Consider the following 16990-nt stretch of genomic DNA (forward strand, 5'->3'; position numbering starts at 1 on the left):
CATGCTATAATGTCTGAATTAATCCCTGTTCTCCAAGTTACAGTACTGAAGGCCTGATCCCAGTATTTCAGAGAGTGACTGTATTTGTAGATAAGGCATTTGCAGTGGTAGCTAAGGGGCAATGGGGTCAGATGATTGGGTCCTAAGGATACATCCCATGACCTTATATGGGAACATTAAGATAGTAGACATGAGCACACAAAAGACTTGGCTGTGTGGACACACAGCAAAGAGGTGGCCGTGAGCCAGCCAAGGAGTAAGACCTCTGAGGAAACCACGGACTTGCAGTTGCAGAACTGTGAAGAAATAGTCTTCTATAGGTCAGGGATCTGCGTCTGATTCCTGGACAGGCTTAGCACTCCTCTGTGTGTATCAGGGCAGATTTTCTTCAGTGTGCTTTCCTACTCATTTTTAATCTCTCCGTGTTCAACATATTTTAGTGTATTTATTTATTTTTTTCTTCGGTGTATTTATTTATTTTTCTTCGTTGTTCTCATGCCCCAGGGACATTTGCATTGCCTGTGTATTTGTATATTTCCTTGTGCGTTAGTGTCCTGGGAGGCTTTTAGCCAGTGGGTTTCTTGGGAGTTTTCTATGCCCTAGATAAATTTGAGATTAATAATCCAATGTACGTAGATCATGAGTAGTACATTGACTCATGTAATTTCAGGTTCTGGGGAGGGTTTCTGTGCTCACGGTCTAGAAGCTTTCTTTCTTTATTTTATGAACACGAGATCCCCTTCGGTATTCAGTTTTTCAAAGTAGAAATGAGTGTGGCAGCCAATGTGCTGTGATGGTCCAGTGTTGCTCACTGCTGAACTCCATGGGATCTGCAGCTTGATTCTTTGCTGCTCTGCTGGAGCATTGAAAAATTGATATTCATTCTAAATTTGTCAAAAAAGCATATAACTGGTGGTAGATATATTGTTTTTACCTCTGTTTAATACCTACAGTTAGTCACAGAAAACCGCCAATTTCAGATTGGCAGAATATCATCAGCATGGTCTAATTTTACACCAACTAAAATTATATACTTCTTTTGGGTTGAAAAGCCTGGAGAATCATGAAATGAGTCTTATGAAAGATGTTGGTGATTGTGGAAAGCATAAAACAGGGAATATTTTAATACAAAGGCTTCAGTTAATTTTCTTGTTTGCTGAGGATATGGATCTGAGGGGGAAATATTTGCCTCACAGTCACAAGGCCCTGGAATCAGCCCCCAACACCACAGAAAACCAAGCAAAATGCTAGAAAAATATCCCTCGTGTCTGGAGGTCTCTGACAAGGGCTGTGCCTGGAAACGTCCCGAAAGCATGAGTATGTGTGCTGTGTTGCTGAATTCTATTTTTGAAACTGTAGCTCACATGGGAGAATATGAATTGGAAAGTTTAGCTCATGTAAATACATGACACACCCTCAAAACATTTTAATGACTGAAATTTGGCAGTGTTCATGTATGATTATGTTTATGTGGTAGTGTTTCAGTGTGGTTTTCTTCCCCTCGAAGTTGTTGTTAAATTGCTGGAAATTAGGATGAAAACATTTAGACTCAAAGAAATGCCGATCTTAGCGCACTGGAAAATTCCAGAAGAAAAATTCACCTAAATATTGAATAGTGGTTACCAATTGGGATTTTGTGGGAATGAGCCATGGAGGGTCAATGAGAGGTTTGCCTGAATCAGAGATGCCATCTTTCAAAACTTTGATAGGTGTGTATTTAAATGTTTGTTTAATATACTAGAAAAAGAGAAATCACTGCTTCTTAATTGTAAGCATTTTTTTCTTATAGTTTCTCAGTCAGAGATAGACTGCCACCACAATTCCATTCCTGTTGGTAGTGACTGTGAGGGACGGTGACCAGGCGACTCTGAGGCCAGCAACACACATTCTTTAAAACTACCAATTCCCAGTAAGCAAAAGTTTCCCTTGGGCAGGAGAGAGTGAGGATGACGTCATGTGAGGCGTTTGCTGACCCATCTTGAATGCCGACAGAGAGTCTGGGGCACTTCTCCTGTTAAGGGGTCCCAGTGGGATTCTGTCCCCTTGGGCAGGTGCTGATGGTGCTCATTAATTCTTAGGCATTGTGCGCATCAGCATCTCTCAGGGGAGGCAGGCTCATGGGCGATTCTGCTAGCTTGCTTTTAGATGACTCGTCCGTATCTGAAATTTCATTTTAGTTTCACAGATGTAGGAGTTCTAGTTTTTGTTTGGCCATGCTTCCTTTCCCTTTTCAAAGGCAGGCTGATACCTAGGAGAGAAGCTTAGCTTTGGCATCTGAGCAATAACGTGCAAAAGTCCAATCAATCAGACAGCCACTCTGCATTTGATCATACTTATATTTATGGGTGACTTTCCCTTCTGGTGTGGGGTTCTTATCTGTTTAAGCCAGCTAGAATATCAAAGTTCTTATTAGGCCCTTCTGGCTCCATAGGGTGGCTCCTTCCATCATCCCATTTGATGATGATGTTACTACATAAAGTTCCACACTCACACAGAAGTCTGGATTAACTGACCTTCACCATTGATCAAAGGTCTTAAAATCAGCCTTAACTTCCCATCACCTAAAGACATAGAATTTAATTCTGTGCCACTTCTGCCTATATTAGAATAAGATAATTACATTATATATGAGTTCTCACACTGTATTTTAGCGCATACTTCCAAAATAAGAAACAAACACTTCAGTGGGATTAGACAATATATGAACCAATGGAAGAATTTCCCAGTGTTGGGAGCTAATCTACCTGAGAAAATATGAAATTGACTTAAAAATCACTTATAGGTTGAAAGGCGCTGGGGAGTGGTTGCCACCTCTCAGTTCTGGACCCTGTGTCTCCTGCCAGCTGCCGCCCTCTGGCGTGCTTTAAATCCATGTGAGAGATGAGGGTGAATGAGAATTTGAGGGCCAGCTGAGTCTGAGGCTCTTCTCCCGGTGTTTCAGAAATTAGACTTTATACTTCTTTATTATCCAGAAATAACCTCCAGATAACTCCACATTAATTTTTAAAATGTCATCACAAGACATTCTGGGGTCCTCTGGAGTTCCAGATGAAATTGAGCTCTATAGACTTCTCATTTGAAGATGATCTTGTAATGTTTTTATACCTCACCCCGTGGAAGTTTTTAAGCAGCTCCGCTAGCCTTGTCTGTCCCTCTGAAATATATACATTTAATAGGATTTGCGAGTCTCTATAATTTATTAACATTAGTTAGGATTAAATCTTTCATCCCAGGATCTCAGTGAGTCTTGATGGGCTACCTTAGGCCATTATTATTTTTTTTTCAGTGTTTCCTTGTGAGGCAGTTGCTAAGTATTATGTCTCATTTTACAAATGAGGTACAGAGGGAACTGAGAGAGACTTTAGAGATTTTTTTTTTCAGATCCCAGAGCAGGCTAACAGCAATAAAGGTGCAGCCCTGTGATTTGGAGACATTTAACTCATTTCAGTGTGTATTCCTAATTCTGCTTAGAATGCTGTAGCATCTGTGACTGTTCGTGCTTCAGGGAGGAAGGTGGACCTGTGAGGGATTTAATAAATGGCTGTTTCTCTCTCTCAGCCTTTGATTCATTTTGGGGGAAGCGTGTGTGGTCGAAGTGTCCTTTTTGCATGTAAGAAGGGGCTTCCTTTGTTCATTCTTCGAGGATCATCGCTAGAGTCTGGGATTCCATGGCCAGTGAGATGACGGTGGCTCTGAAGATGTTGAGATTAGTGATGCTTTTCTTGCTAATGGAGGATCTTAGATTTAAGATTAAATCTTAAAAAGCCCGGAGATTTTTCTGCTATCTGTGAGAGCCTCCCTTAAGCTCACGGGAAGTCATAAGGCCATGGATGATAGTGTGAGGGCGAATAGAACCTCAGACAATTAGGGCTTGATTCTAAAGCATGTTTGACAAGCACACAGACTCTGAGCTCTTTGTGAGATGGGAATTTGTCACTAAGACAATTCTCTTCTACTGGCAAATATTCGTAGCAAAATGAATAATCATTTAATTAGTCTATCTATCTGTGTTGCATTATGTATGTATGTATGTACGTACATATATATCTGTTTGTCTATTTTCTAACTATCAGTATCTGTTTGTCTATCTATCCTAAATGTAATGGAAAATAGTGTTTTTGATTTCAAGAACCTTGGTGAAATTACTTGACTAGGAAAACCCTTTGCTTTTCTGTATAACAAAGACTGTTCTTGTTCTCAGGAAAACTTAGTCAAATATGAAATATTTATGTTATGCTTTTTAGCTTGCTACATGAAAATGGTCAATAAATGTTAGTTTTCATCAGTATCTATGAAGAAGATGAAAGAAAGAATGAGAGGAGAAAGATATAGACAGACAAACGAGAGAGAGAGAGAGAGAGAGAGAGAGAGAGTAAGTACATGCAAGAGAGCAAGAGCACGTATTTTAGAGTCGCAGGTTGTCTGCTGCCCAGCTGCCCGCAGCAGGCATGTTTTAAGATTAGTCTCATGTGAGTGATTGCTGCAGCTTCCACACACTGCCCCTCCTCACGGCCTCAGCTTTTGCAAAGCATCTCTCCACTCTGACGCCAAAGAAAACTTAATAAAATGCAAGTCTGAGCTTGTTAATCACCATCTTGAAATTTATCATTCTTCATGTATTCAGTAGGAGCTACCCAATAGGAGCGGCAGTGCCTGTGTGTCAGCATGCGGCCTCTGACTGCCACCGTGGGCTCATTCACAGCACATAGGTCCTCAGACTTCACACTCTGACTAGTTTGCCCTGCCCCCTTCTAGTTTGTGGGTCTCCACTCCCTGCTGAATGGAAAGGTAGGCTCCACCTCTCCTCCACTATCACCCTCTTTTTACCCACCTGTCAGGGGCCTGTCCACATGCCTTCCCACACATCTGGAGCGCTAAAATAACTCTTTTGGGAACCCCCAACCGTGCCTTAAACTAAAGAGACCTGACTTATTCCTTCTTCTTTCCCAAGGCTCCAATTCTTGGCAATTGTAGATGCTCAGTACATACACATGAATAAATAACACTGTATAACAGTGTGGGGAGGAAAGCTAAGTAACTGATTCAAAAAAAAAAAAAAACTAAGGACAGTCACAAAAAAGCAGGACCCATCCTGATTGTGAGGGCAAGAGAAAGGACCACTGAAATAGAAGCCTTCCTTGGGTTGTCTGGAATGGAGAAATTCAGATGCCTTTCCTTAGGACATTCGTCGACGCAACTGTGGGCTTCATACCAGAATGCAAGGTAGCTGCTTCCTTCTTTGTGAGGTGTTAGGCATCTGTAAGTTGAACAATCTAGAAACAACCAGTCTGCAGGCCTGCAGAGAAGGTTTTCTATGACATGTGAATTGCCTGGCACAGCGCCTGGCACATGCAGGCAGCAACCGGTGTTTGTCACACACGATTCACACTTGTTCTGTGTACCTTAGCTTATCTTGGGAATTATTAACTCCTTCAGAGACAGAATAAGTGTAGATTAGACTCTTCCGGTGCCTGGCGATTGACAGCCCATATCCTAGGCATGCGCACTAGACTTTAATGCTCGTGTGTAGAATTGAGAAGTCTCAGGGAGACTGAAAAGGAAATGATAGAGGACAAAGTTGGAGGGAAATAGATAAAAAGCTCTACAGATCTGTCTCCTGCAGCAGATTACAAGTGCCCATGTAAAATATAATTGTTTATATTAAATGTTTATCTTGAAGATACCTATGGTTCAGTTTTTATTTTCATTTAAGACTCCAGCATTATCACAAGATTATTATAAGGTTGGAGGTGTCAATGTGGGTATTTTAATCCTGCTGAACCAAGAACAACCTGAGTCCATGGTAGGCCTGTGTACGTCTTCTAGATGAAGGGGGTACTCCTTCAACTGAAAAGTTGCCAAATTTCATGAATGCACATATCTTCTTCTGAGGGGAAGGCTAATTCTACCCCACAAAGTGTTCATGATCCAGAAGAAGGCAAAACACCCCGTATTTTCATGCTTTCTTCTTCAGAACTGCAGCAATCCTTTGAACCCTGAGGAACAGTGCATACTTCATAAGTACCCGGAATATTTAGTCCCAGTAGAATATCATGACTCAATAAGATAGCAGTATTTTTCTTACATTCTTTTTTTCTAACCATGGACACTTTTCTAGGTCAATTTAAAGTGAACATTTCATTATGTGTAGCTCTTTCCCTTGTAGAGCAGTGTTTATAAAGTTTTTGACAGTTGTAATCTTTGGGAAAGCTAAGTCATTGGGTGACTAAGCATGCAGCATCTGAGCTCACGAGTAGGAACACAAGCACTAGCTGCAGTCTGAAAGCTGCCCGGCTCGGTCTTCTCAAGGGCATGTGCATTTCACGGCAGGTTTTCCTTGCCAATGGAGTGAGGGAGGAAGATCATCTTTACTTCAGTTAATATATATGTTCAAGGAAATTTACGTTCTGCATGGATTTACCCAACATATTATGTGAGAGAAATGTTCTCCGTTGGGTACAAAAAGAGGGAGGAGGGGGGCTTGTGGTGGGAGCAGAAGGAGAAAATGAACTTATGGGGGAGTGTCTGTGTGTGTCTGCATGGGTAGCATGACTGCTTTGTCTTCACCACTCCCATGATGAGGGTTCCTATTGTCTGCGAGGGAGATGTGAGGTAACAGAGGCTTCAGAATGAAGCAACTCTCTAAAGTTCTCAGAACTTACCAGACTGGTTTTTAATCTCTGACCTTGTCTCCTGTCCCTTGCACACCCTTTGCAAAGGTGCTTTTTAAAGGTCATTTCATTTGCTACAGTGTTTGTAGAGGTGGGGGGCCGTGTCTCTGAATGCACAGAAACCCCATTCATGCTCTGTGAAGAGCTGGAACAGGCATCAAAAAATGAAGTGTTAATAAGGTAATTGTTGTCTCTCTAGGTACAAGTGGATAACCTGGGCCTCTGTAGAGAAAAAAAAAAAAAAAAAAAAAAGAGAGTCTGTATAAAGGCCCAGAAGACACAGTCTATATAAAAACTGTCTAGCCCGCCAGATCCTACTGCTAAAAATGACTCTGAATGCATGGTCCCTGTATTTCTGTCTCTGATTAAGCATGCCTTGTCTCCAGATACTACTCATAAGCCCTCTGGGAGGAGAAGTGAAGCTTTAAGGACTTTTCTTAGTTCCTTTGACAAGTAGGTGTATAAACCAGGTGAGATGTGCATCTAAGTTTCGTATATTATAGAATTTAATGTGAAACAAACACAGATGGTTGTAAAACTGTAGAGGTTATTTACTGTTTTCCTTTGATTATTAAATTTATGCATTCTTATTTTGGTAAAAAAAAAAAGCCAGAATAACTAACATATTTAGAAAGAAAGAAAACCATTATTGCTTTCCTCATCTAAGATAAATATTATCAATATTCGGTGAACTCCAACTTGATATATATATATATATATAATATATATATATAATATTACATGTTATATATAGTGTAATATTATTTTAAACTTCAGCTTGGTTATAAATATAGTTCAACATTATTATTCACCTAATGTATCTATTTTCACAGAAACATTTAATTTTAAAATTAGCATGACTGTGTTTTAAAAAGACCGTGTGGCTGAAATGAGCCGCGCTACATTGTGCCGTCTCTATCCTCCACCATGGTTATAGTGGGAGCAACCACATTCTCATGTGACAATATCTCCTTGAATGTAGTTGGCTCAGAGGTGTACGTTTTGTTGAAAATTAGTTTATTGGTATGCTTCTTCAGTTTTCTATCATAACTGTGATTGATGTTTTTGGAGGCTCCAGTCAACAATTGATCTGTTCTGTTGCTTTGGACATTATCCCATGGCAAGTGTGTGGCAGGGTAAAAGCCGGTCAGTTTCTGGCTAGGAAGAAAAAGATGGGAAGAGAAGAGAGCTTGGGCCCCACAGTCTCTTTTGAGGGAACGCCTGAATGACCTAAAGATGTCCTTCTAAACCTTACTTCTGAAAGATCCTTCATTTTTATAGGTCTGCCCGGGACAATGCCTGTGACACATGGCCTTTAGTGCACATTAAAGGTTCAGTTCTCTCTCTCTCTCTCTCTCTCTCTCTCTCTCTCTCTCTCTCTGCACATAGACCTGTACGCATGGCGTTTTCATGTGTGTGGATACGTGTTGTATGTGGAGGTCACTGGAGAACCTTGGGTATTGATCCCAACTGCCTTCCACCTTTTTGCTTGAGTTCAGGTTTCTCACTGGTCAGGAATTTGCCACACAGGCCTGGCTAGCTGGTCCATGGTCTTATTGAGCTCCTGTCTCTGCCTTTCCTCTGGCTATCATTGGGATTATTGGTGCCTACCATCATTCCTGGCCTTTTACATAGGTTCTGGGCATTGAAACTCAGGTTCTCATGCTTTTAATGCAAGCAATTTTACTGACTAAGTCATTTTCTGAACTTTCAACTTGTTTATGAAGCAAAAACTTAACCAAATATACAAAATAACGAGGTTCATTATAACATCCTCAGACGCACATGTTACTGCTGTTGCTCTCTTTTGTTCCTTCCCTCAAAAACTCCCTTTATGTTTTCATAATCTATGCATGCATTTGTGTGCATTGTGTGTGTGTGTGTGTGTGTGTGTGTGTGTAAAATCTATGTTTTGCATAGAAGATATTTGTCTTTCTGAATGTGGCTTACATCACTTAACATAATCCATTTTTATGCACCTGATTTATCTCTGTTCCTATGCTCTTCATCCCTTTATCTGGGATGGGCATCTAGGATTGTTTCTATATCTTGACTTGTATGGGCAGTGCTGTAATAAACACGGATGCATAGGTGCCGCTGGTGTGTGCTGACCGATTTCTTTTGGCATCTACCCAGGACTGGTGTAACTAGATCCCAGGATGGTTGTGTTGGAGCTGTTTTGAGGACTTTCGGTGTTGAACCTGGGGAGTTCTGTTTCATCCTTAGGCGCTGTGGATGCCCCTGCTTTGAGGACAACACATTAGAAACCATGAAGCTCCCACTTAGCTTCTGTAGCAAGTATTTCTTGTGGGACTTTTGTGGACTGCCAGCCCCCAAATAACGACATGGAGATTTATTATTAATTATGAAATCTTGGCCTTAGCTTAGGCTTGTTCACAACTAGCTCTTATAACATAAATGAATGCTTTTCTGTCAGTCCGAGTTCCGCCACATGTCTCTTTACCACTATTCAGTGTGTGCATTCATCTTGTGCCACATCTTGCTGGCATCTCCCACAGGCCTGGAAACTCTGAGTTCCGCTCTCTTCTTAGAAGGTCCACCTATTCTCTCCTGTGTAGTTATTGGCTGTTCAGCTCTTTATTAAATCAATCAGAAAGTGCCTTAAGCAAAGACACATTTAACAGTGTCTAAAAACATTATCCCACAGCAGGCTTCCTTCCTACCCTTGCTGCTTTGGACACCATGGACAGGTCACTGCATAGTTGACAGACACACTGCCCACAGAGCCCGCATCGTGTTCTGTCCCTGCTCTGAGGTTGGCTTTCAGGTTCTGTACAGACAGGCTATCATGGTCCTGTCTTTTGTTTACCTCCAGTTTCCGTTATATTCCTTGATGTGTATTTTATGTTGGCGCTTTCCCCCCCTCATTTTCTTTGTTCTCCCCACTCTGAACTCTGCTCACAGCCTCTATTAGCTACTAGCTAATTTTTCCTAGAGTCTGTGGATTACTATAATAACTATGTGAAAGTAACGTAACTTAATTAAACTTCCAGTAAAACACGTTGCATCGATTCCAAGAACAGCAAACAAGCTGCTGTTCCCATCATTAGCCTCAGTCTAAAGGATTTCTTGGTTTACAGGCATCAGAGGGCATTGGGATCTCGTTTGAGAAAAAATGATGACCGTAATAATAGTAATTTATAAATAAGGGGTTTGAAATTTCAGTCATAGGTAGTGAAGTTATCATGGAAAAATTCGCTTCCTACTTGGTCATTGGGTTTCTCTGCTGACAGCTCGAAGACCTGCCTGTGGATAGATCATCATCCTAAAGAAATGATATGGGTTACAAAAGAAAGCTGGAGTTAGGATTAGACTCTTAAATCAGTCATTGGAGCATCTATACTAATGCTCTTAATTCAATGGAAAGTCTTCATTTATTGATTCCTCCAAGAATATCAAATGAAATGATTAATTTTGACAGTTTAATAGACTAAAATCATATTTTTAAAAATACTTTACAGATTTAAAGTTCTCAAACTGTGTGGTTTTGAGATTCTGAAAAATGAATTTTGCAGGCAAATGGATAGAACTAGAAAGAGCCGTCCTGAGTGAGGTCACCCATACCCAGAAAGACAAATATTATATGTATTCATTCATAATAGACATAAAACAAAGAACAATCTGCATGCAGGATACAACCCTAGAAAACTTAGGTAACAAAGAGGACCCTGAAAGAGACAAGGATCCTCCTATAAAGGGGGAAAAAAAGACAAGATCTCCCGAGTAAATTGTGAGCGATAGGGGGAGAGGGGAGGAGGGAAAGTGAGTGGGGAAAAATTTGTAGCATATTCCTATTCAAACAACTAAAACGAGAATAAATTTTTTTAAAAAGGGGAAAAATGTACACATGCCCATCTCATAATTTGGAAGGCTGTTCAAATGATGTTTGTGTCGAAATGAAAAACAAACCACTAGAGGGCACTGTGGACACACTTTTCTCCCTGGTATCGCTGTAATGGCCCTAGACCCTACCAGAATTTAGTCAATTACCTATATGTGTACCGATCCAAATAATTGTTTACAAAGTACTCTGGAACTCAGAATGCATTTTTCTTTTAGAAGCAGCAAATAGGTAGTATGTTCATAAGCCCCCAATATGCTATTATACAGTCCTCAGTATAATTCTAATGTTTTTGCAATGTGAAATTAACACTGATAACAAATACAAAACCCCATATCTACACAACGTGCGTAGAGTTGATACGGAGTTTCTAGACTCAGAACACAGAGGCTTGTGTGTGTGTGTGTGTGTGTGTGTGTGTGTGGCAATTATTGTTTCGTCTGTCTTGTTGGGGGTGGGGCTTATTTGTTGTCACTAACATTGACAAATGTCACTAACAAACCTGCAGTCTCCATTCTCAAAAACATGAACAACAACAAAACACCCAGAAGACAGTGCTGTGCCTCCTCCTGGTCTTCCGGTCTTGACAGGGAGAGGTTCATTGTTTCTGTCCCTGGGCCCAGTTGGCTAATTGGCTTTCTGATGGCCACGGTCCCTCTTCTCTTATGTCGGCCTCTGGCACTTCTTGATTCTTCCAAACTTCAGCCCAGCCCTGTGGAGCTTTCTGGCCCCCAGACTGGCAGCATGGTTTCTTATATTACTGTCCATAGTCCAGCTGGGGCCTTCACTTCGCCCACTGCTCATGGGAGCAGGATGGCCCCATGGCCATGTAGAGTCTGTCCTTTACTATATGCTATGTTGGAATGTATTCCTAAGTCTCCGCCTGGATAGCATAATCACTGCTTTAGAACCTTCATGGCCTGAGCCTGGATTTCCACCAAGGGGGAGAATTTGGAACTATGGAGGAGGGAAAACGTGACTTGACAGTTCATCCCTCACCCTGATGGCCATTGTTCCCTTCCCTCTCTACTAGAAATAGAAAGTCATAATTTCATTTTTTTCATAGAGCTAGCAGAAATAAAGGTGGAGGTGAATGGTGAGCCAAGTGCTTGATGAAGGCAGCATGATGAAAGCCTTTGGGGGACAGTCTGCAGAGCACAGGCTGCATAGCACAGTCTGCACAGCACAGTACAGTCCACACAGCACAGCACAGTCCACACAGCACAGCACAGTCCACACAGCACAGTACAGTCCACACAGCACAGCACAGTCCACACAGCACAGTCCACACAGCACAGCACAGTCCACACAGCACAGCACAGTCCACACAGCACAGCACAGCACAGTCCACACAGCACAGTCCACACAGCACAGCACAGTCCACACAGCACAGTCCACACAGCACAGCACAGTCCACACAGCACAGCACAGTCCACACAGCACAGCACAGTCCACACAGCACAGTACAGTCCACACAGCACAGCACAGTCCACACAGCACAGTCCACACAGCACAGCACAGTCCACACAGCACAGCACAGTCCACACAGCACAGTCCACACAGCACAGCACAGTCCACACAGCACAGCACAGTCCACACAGCACAGTCCACACAGCACAGCACAGTCCACACAGCACAGCACAGTCCACACAGCACAGCACAGCACAGTCCACACAGCACAGTCCACACAGCACAGCACAGTCCACACAGCACAGTCCACACAGCACAGCACAGTCCACACAGCACAGCACAGTCCACACAGCACAGCACAGTCCGCACAGCACAGCACAGTCCGCACAGCACAGCACAGCACTGGCCACCTTCGTCACCTGGAATGAGGATTTCCTGGAAGGGGGGTGGGTTCAAAACAAAGAGTCCTGAAGATGTGACAGGAAAGTCCATTTCAAATAAGCAGCCTAAATCCCAGGGAACGGCTCAGCTAATAAAGGTGCCTACCGGAAGCCTCAGGACTTGAGTTTCACCTCCAGGGTCCACACAGCAGAAGAAGAGAACTGACTGACTTCTTCGGGTGTGTGGTGTCACTCACTTACTCACAAAATACATAAATTTCATAAAAATTGGTAGAAAAACAGCCTATACGATTCTGGTGAGGATGATGTTCTTCAAGGCTTCCTGGCACATGTCCTGATTTTAGTGGTTTCTTTTGTTACAGGATTGTGTTTTTTTAAGGCAGCAGGTCTGTCACTGTCACCAAGGAGATGGCACAGATATTTTGGTTGCTTTCATTTTGGTGAGATTATGAAAGTAATGTTTAATAAGGATGGGCATCCATCTCCTCTCCTGTTTAACATTCTTCACGAGGCGTTTCCACCTACACTTTCCATAAATGGAGAAGACGTTATTCCCAGAGCCTTTTGTGTGTGCATCTCAGATGATAAATAATTGAAAGTAAAGGTTTGCAATGTGCTGCCTCGCCAAGCTTTTCTTTTGCTTTCCTTTTTTAGGGTAATGAGGAGACAGATGGTATTTTTTCTGTAGATGCCAAAAAAAAAAAAAAAAGTAAAAAAAAAAACCCTCCTAAGTCTTACAGTTGTAGAATAAAGACTTATATGATTTGCAAAAACCAGTCTTCAGAATCTATTGGCACCCCTCTTTAGCCCCTACTCCAAGTCCTAGGATGACTGGGAAGTAATTTGCATATTCCGGACATTTGCCCCGAGAGGTTTTAGTTAGGGGCAGATCTTTCTGGGCATATAGTTAATAACCATATGCCAAGCAAGAACCAAATCTGTCCAGCTGGTGAGCATGAATATTCTAATGGCCTGGACACTATATGCTACCCCTCATTTTAAACTACCTTTGGCTCGGCAGCCTGCCATGTTGTCACAGGCGTCCCGACAGACGTAGAATGAAGATGTTCTTTTTAGGAAGGTAGGTGAGTTCTTCATGGTGTGTCTAGGCTACACAAATGATGACAATGGCTTCCCCAGTTGCATCGTTTTAAAAAAAGATCATTGAAATGACAGGGCTCTGGGTTTTTCAGTGTTCATTTTAACATCTGACAAGTCTAAATGTTTCTGTCTGCATAAGTCACATACTAATTAGTAATTAGCCACTGCTATTTAATTAGACTATCTAGTTGGTGCATCACGCATTAATTATTCACAGATTGGTGTGTGCCAGTTGCTCTTGGCGATGGGGCCACTCTGCTGGCCCGTGTCGTGCTGTGTGCTGTGACTGTGCCCAGGTGCAATCCTTCTCTGCATTCTTAAATATGGACAGGGACCGTCAACACAGAGGGGATGGCAGTGGCCAAGGGAATCAGTGAAGGATAAATAAAAGAATCTCCCTTCCCTTTAGGAAACTTGTTGTATTTTGTTGTTGTTGTTTGTGCTTTGGATTTTCCAGCGGTTCTCTTGAAAATAATATGTATACGCCAAGGAAAGGTCACCATTCTATCCCGAACACTGAATTCCCAACAGTTCTCAGCACCAATGAACCCTCTTGAACTCTTAGCTATTTTCTGAAGATTTTGTGAGCCCGTTGTACCAGGTGAAACATGTTTGAAAGGATTTTAATTAGAAATAGTCGTGGTAATCCAGTCACGGTTATTTTAATAACAATATTGCACTTGTAGGCTATGAAATTTACCCATTGTGCCATTTATTCCATTCCTTGTTACAGAGGTAGGACCACCATTATATATCCTCACACTGTGTAGTGAATTTTTGAGCAGCATCTCCTAGGACCTTATCAATTATTTTACCTAGAAAGTCCTCTCAATAACAAACTCTTCTTTTATAGCTGCACTTACCCACCGTAGAGTTCATCAGCCTCAGTGGTTCTCTGTCTGCACGAAGGTCAGGAGGGTTTTATAGCGTGTCACTACAGGGTAATTATAGTTTTGTTTGAAGGACAATTGGTGCAAACTCATCTGTGGTCAGGATGGTCAGAATCATCCTGTTGCAGAATATGATACATGTAAAAACCCTGAGGTGTGTGTCATCCGGGGTAATCCCGGCATGACAGGCACGCATCCTCATCTACCGGAAGGAAGTAAATCCTGCTGTCTGGAGACTCAATTCCATCCCCCAGCACACTCACCTACTAAGTGTTCCAGTGATTGAGGGAGGCAGAGGGTGGGATAGAGGTTCCAAGAGGGTGTTGACTTGTTAAGCTTGGCAGTCAAGAAGAATAGAGATTAGGGTTGGGGCTCTGATCTTGATCGCTTGAACTGGGCCTCTCTTTACCACACATTTCTCCTTTTCCCTCAAGGTACAAAACATTCAATTCCCTCTCCTCGGAGCTCAGGGAATCCATCAGAAGAGTAGGCAGAAAAGAGTGTAAGAGCCAGAGGGGATAGAGGACACTAGGAGAACTAGGCCTCTTGAATCAATTATGCAAAGCTCATGTGAACTCCCAGAGACTGAAGCAGCAAGCACAGGGCCCACAAGGGTCTGCACCAGGTCCTCTTTTTCTTCTGTTTGGTTGTCATATCCAACATTGATATGACAGTTTTTGCTTTATCTTATTATATTTTATTTTGTCATGTTTATACGCCTGTTATTTCCTAGTGAGAGACAGAAACAGAGTGGATTCGGAGGGGAGGGCAGGAGGGGAGGAGCTGGGAGGAGTAAGAGAGGAGAAACTATAATCAGGATATATTGTTTGAGAGAAGTTTTCAATGAAAGAAAAACATTCTAGTTGCTTATGGTCAGTGTAGTCATTATTTGAAGCTATATTTAGTGAACTGTCTAATAAATATACTTTCTGTTCTGCTTTCATTCAAGTTAGCAGTTTCATTAATCATTATGCATAGTCAGGTATCATAAACTACGTAAGGGATACCAGCCACACTGCGGAGAAAGCTCCTTTCGGCCTTAATTGTCAACAAATGGAATTCTGGCTCTAGAAAGCTCTGGAAACTCTTTAATAAAGCCTCTATGAGCATGGCTATTTTCCCCCTAAAATGTCTCTGATTTTTTTCTCAGAGTATGGCAATCTCCACCTTGAGGGGAGCTTCTCTAAGCTCCACTCTTACATCGTGATAGCTAATGATTGGTGGAAATATCAACCACATATCCCTCCTCCTAGGACCAGCCTTAGCAAGGCAGTGTTTTAGCTAGTGATGCCAAATCCTCAGAAATTTCCAGTAATTAGTAGTGCCTATTAAAAATGAATTTAAAAGAATCCAGAACATATTAAAGACGTGTGTGATGGGGTGCCAAGTGTAATGATGGGAACTATGCTGTCTTTGGTAAAAGGAAGAGCTCCATGCATTGAAACTAACCAGGCTCTGTGTCAGCAGGGGTCAGATGGGTGACTCCTTGCCAATGAGTTATCTGGTTGTTACTGTTTTATGTCTTCTATGTTATTTGAAGCCCACCCTGATTTGTGTCAAGATTCTAACCGCACTCAGAGGTGTTAAGCCTTGTATTATCCCTCCTTAAATTTTCTTCTCTTGTTCAAGGGCCAGCTGTGAGGTCGTGTGAAGTGGAAACTTGGCACAATAGAACGAGGAAGCCATTTCAAGGTCAGGACTCCAGCTTCTGGGTTACCATTGCCTGAATCTGGCAATGGCCAGCTGGGGTTTATTCATCTCCATCTATAAACTGACAGAGCCTAATGTTTTCTGCAAATAAGCAAATATATTTAATAGCTCAGGTTAGTGCTAAGTCTAGGATCAGTTTAAACCTGAACTTAGATAGTGTTAATGAAAACTAGCTATTCTACGGTGATCCTTTGATTCTGCAGAGTCAGGGTGTTTGTGGGTAATTTTAAGAATCACCAGTCTGCTAAAATTAATTACCAGTGGGAATTAAGCCACAGTCTCTGCTGCACTTAGGGAAAATGCTACGGACAGAATGGAAACTACAGCACATAGAAATCCCAAAGTTTAAGATTGTTCTTCAGATGGGGGCTGGAGATATGGCTCAGTGGTTAAGAGCACTGACTGCTCTTCCAGAGGACCCGGGTTCAATTCCCAGCACCCACATGGCAGCTCACAACTGTCTGAAGATCCAGTTGCAGGGGATCTGACACCTTCACACCAATGCACATAAAATAAAGTTAAATAAAGCATAAAAAGCAAATAAACAATCAAAAGCAAGAACTTAAAAAAAAAGATTGTTCTTCAGAGCATGTCAGTGTATTTAATGAGTAACTCAGGACGGTTGACACTAGCTGAGTTCGAGGAAGTTACTGTTCAGAGGCTGCACACTTAATCTGATCTGTTGTGGTCTGAAATCAAAGCAGTTTGTGTGTTTGCCTATCAAGATGCCACATAAGCAGAAGACTCTGGGATAGAATTGTTTCTTTTTCTACTTTACAGGTTAAGTGACATGTAGTTTATTATGTATTAGTGTCCTTCTGCATGTGTGCCTGCATGCCAGAAGAGGGCACCAGATCGTATTATAGATGGCTGTTAGCCACCATGTGGTTGCTGGGAACTGAACCCTAGTCCTCTGGAAGACCAGCCAGCACTCTTAACCTCTAA

General features: G+C 42.0%; 1 protein-coding gene across 2 annotated transcripts in view; it reads left to right on the forward strand.

Annotated features, from left to right (window-relative positions):
* Positions 1-16990, forward strand: part of Tmem117 (transmembrane protein 117) — a 425555-nt gene that overhangs the window by 127197 nt on the left and 281368 nt on the right. The window contains exon 2 of one of the 2 annotated variants that reach the window (XM_041642711.1): positions 15965-16027. The exons of the other annotated variant lie outside the window; for it this stretch is intronic. The gene's annotated coding sequence lies outside the window, so the exon portion shown is untranslated. The remainder of the gene's footprint in view (positions 1-15964; positions 16028-16990) is intronic. 2 annotated transcript variants of the gene reach the window in all.

This window comes from Microtus oregoni, unplaced genomic scaffold (assembly GCF_018167655.1).
Source record: "Microtus oregoni isolate MIOR12 unplaced genomic scaffold, Mior012 000077F_ref0000221, whole genome shotgun sequence".
Taxonomy (NCBI): domain Eukaryota; kingdom Metazoa; phylum Chordata; class Mammalia; order Rodentia; family Cricetidae; genus Microtus; species Microtus oregoni.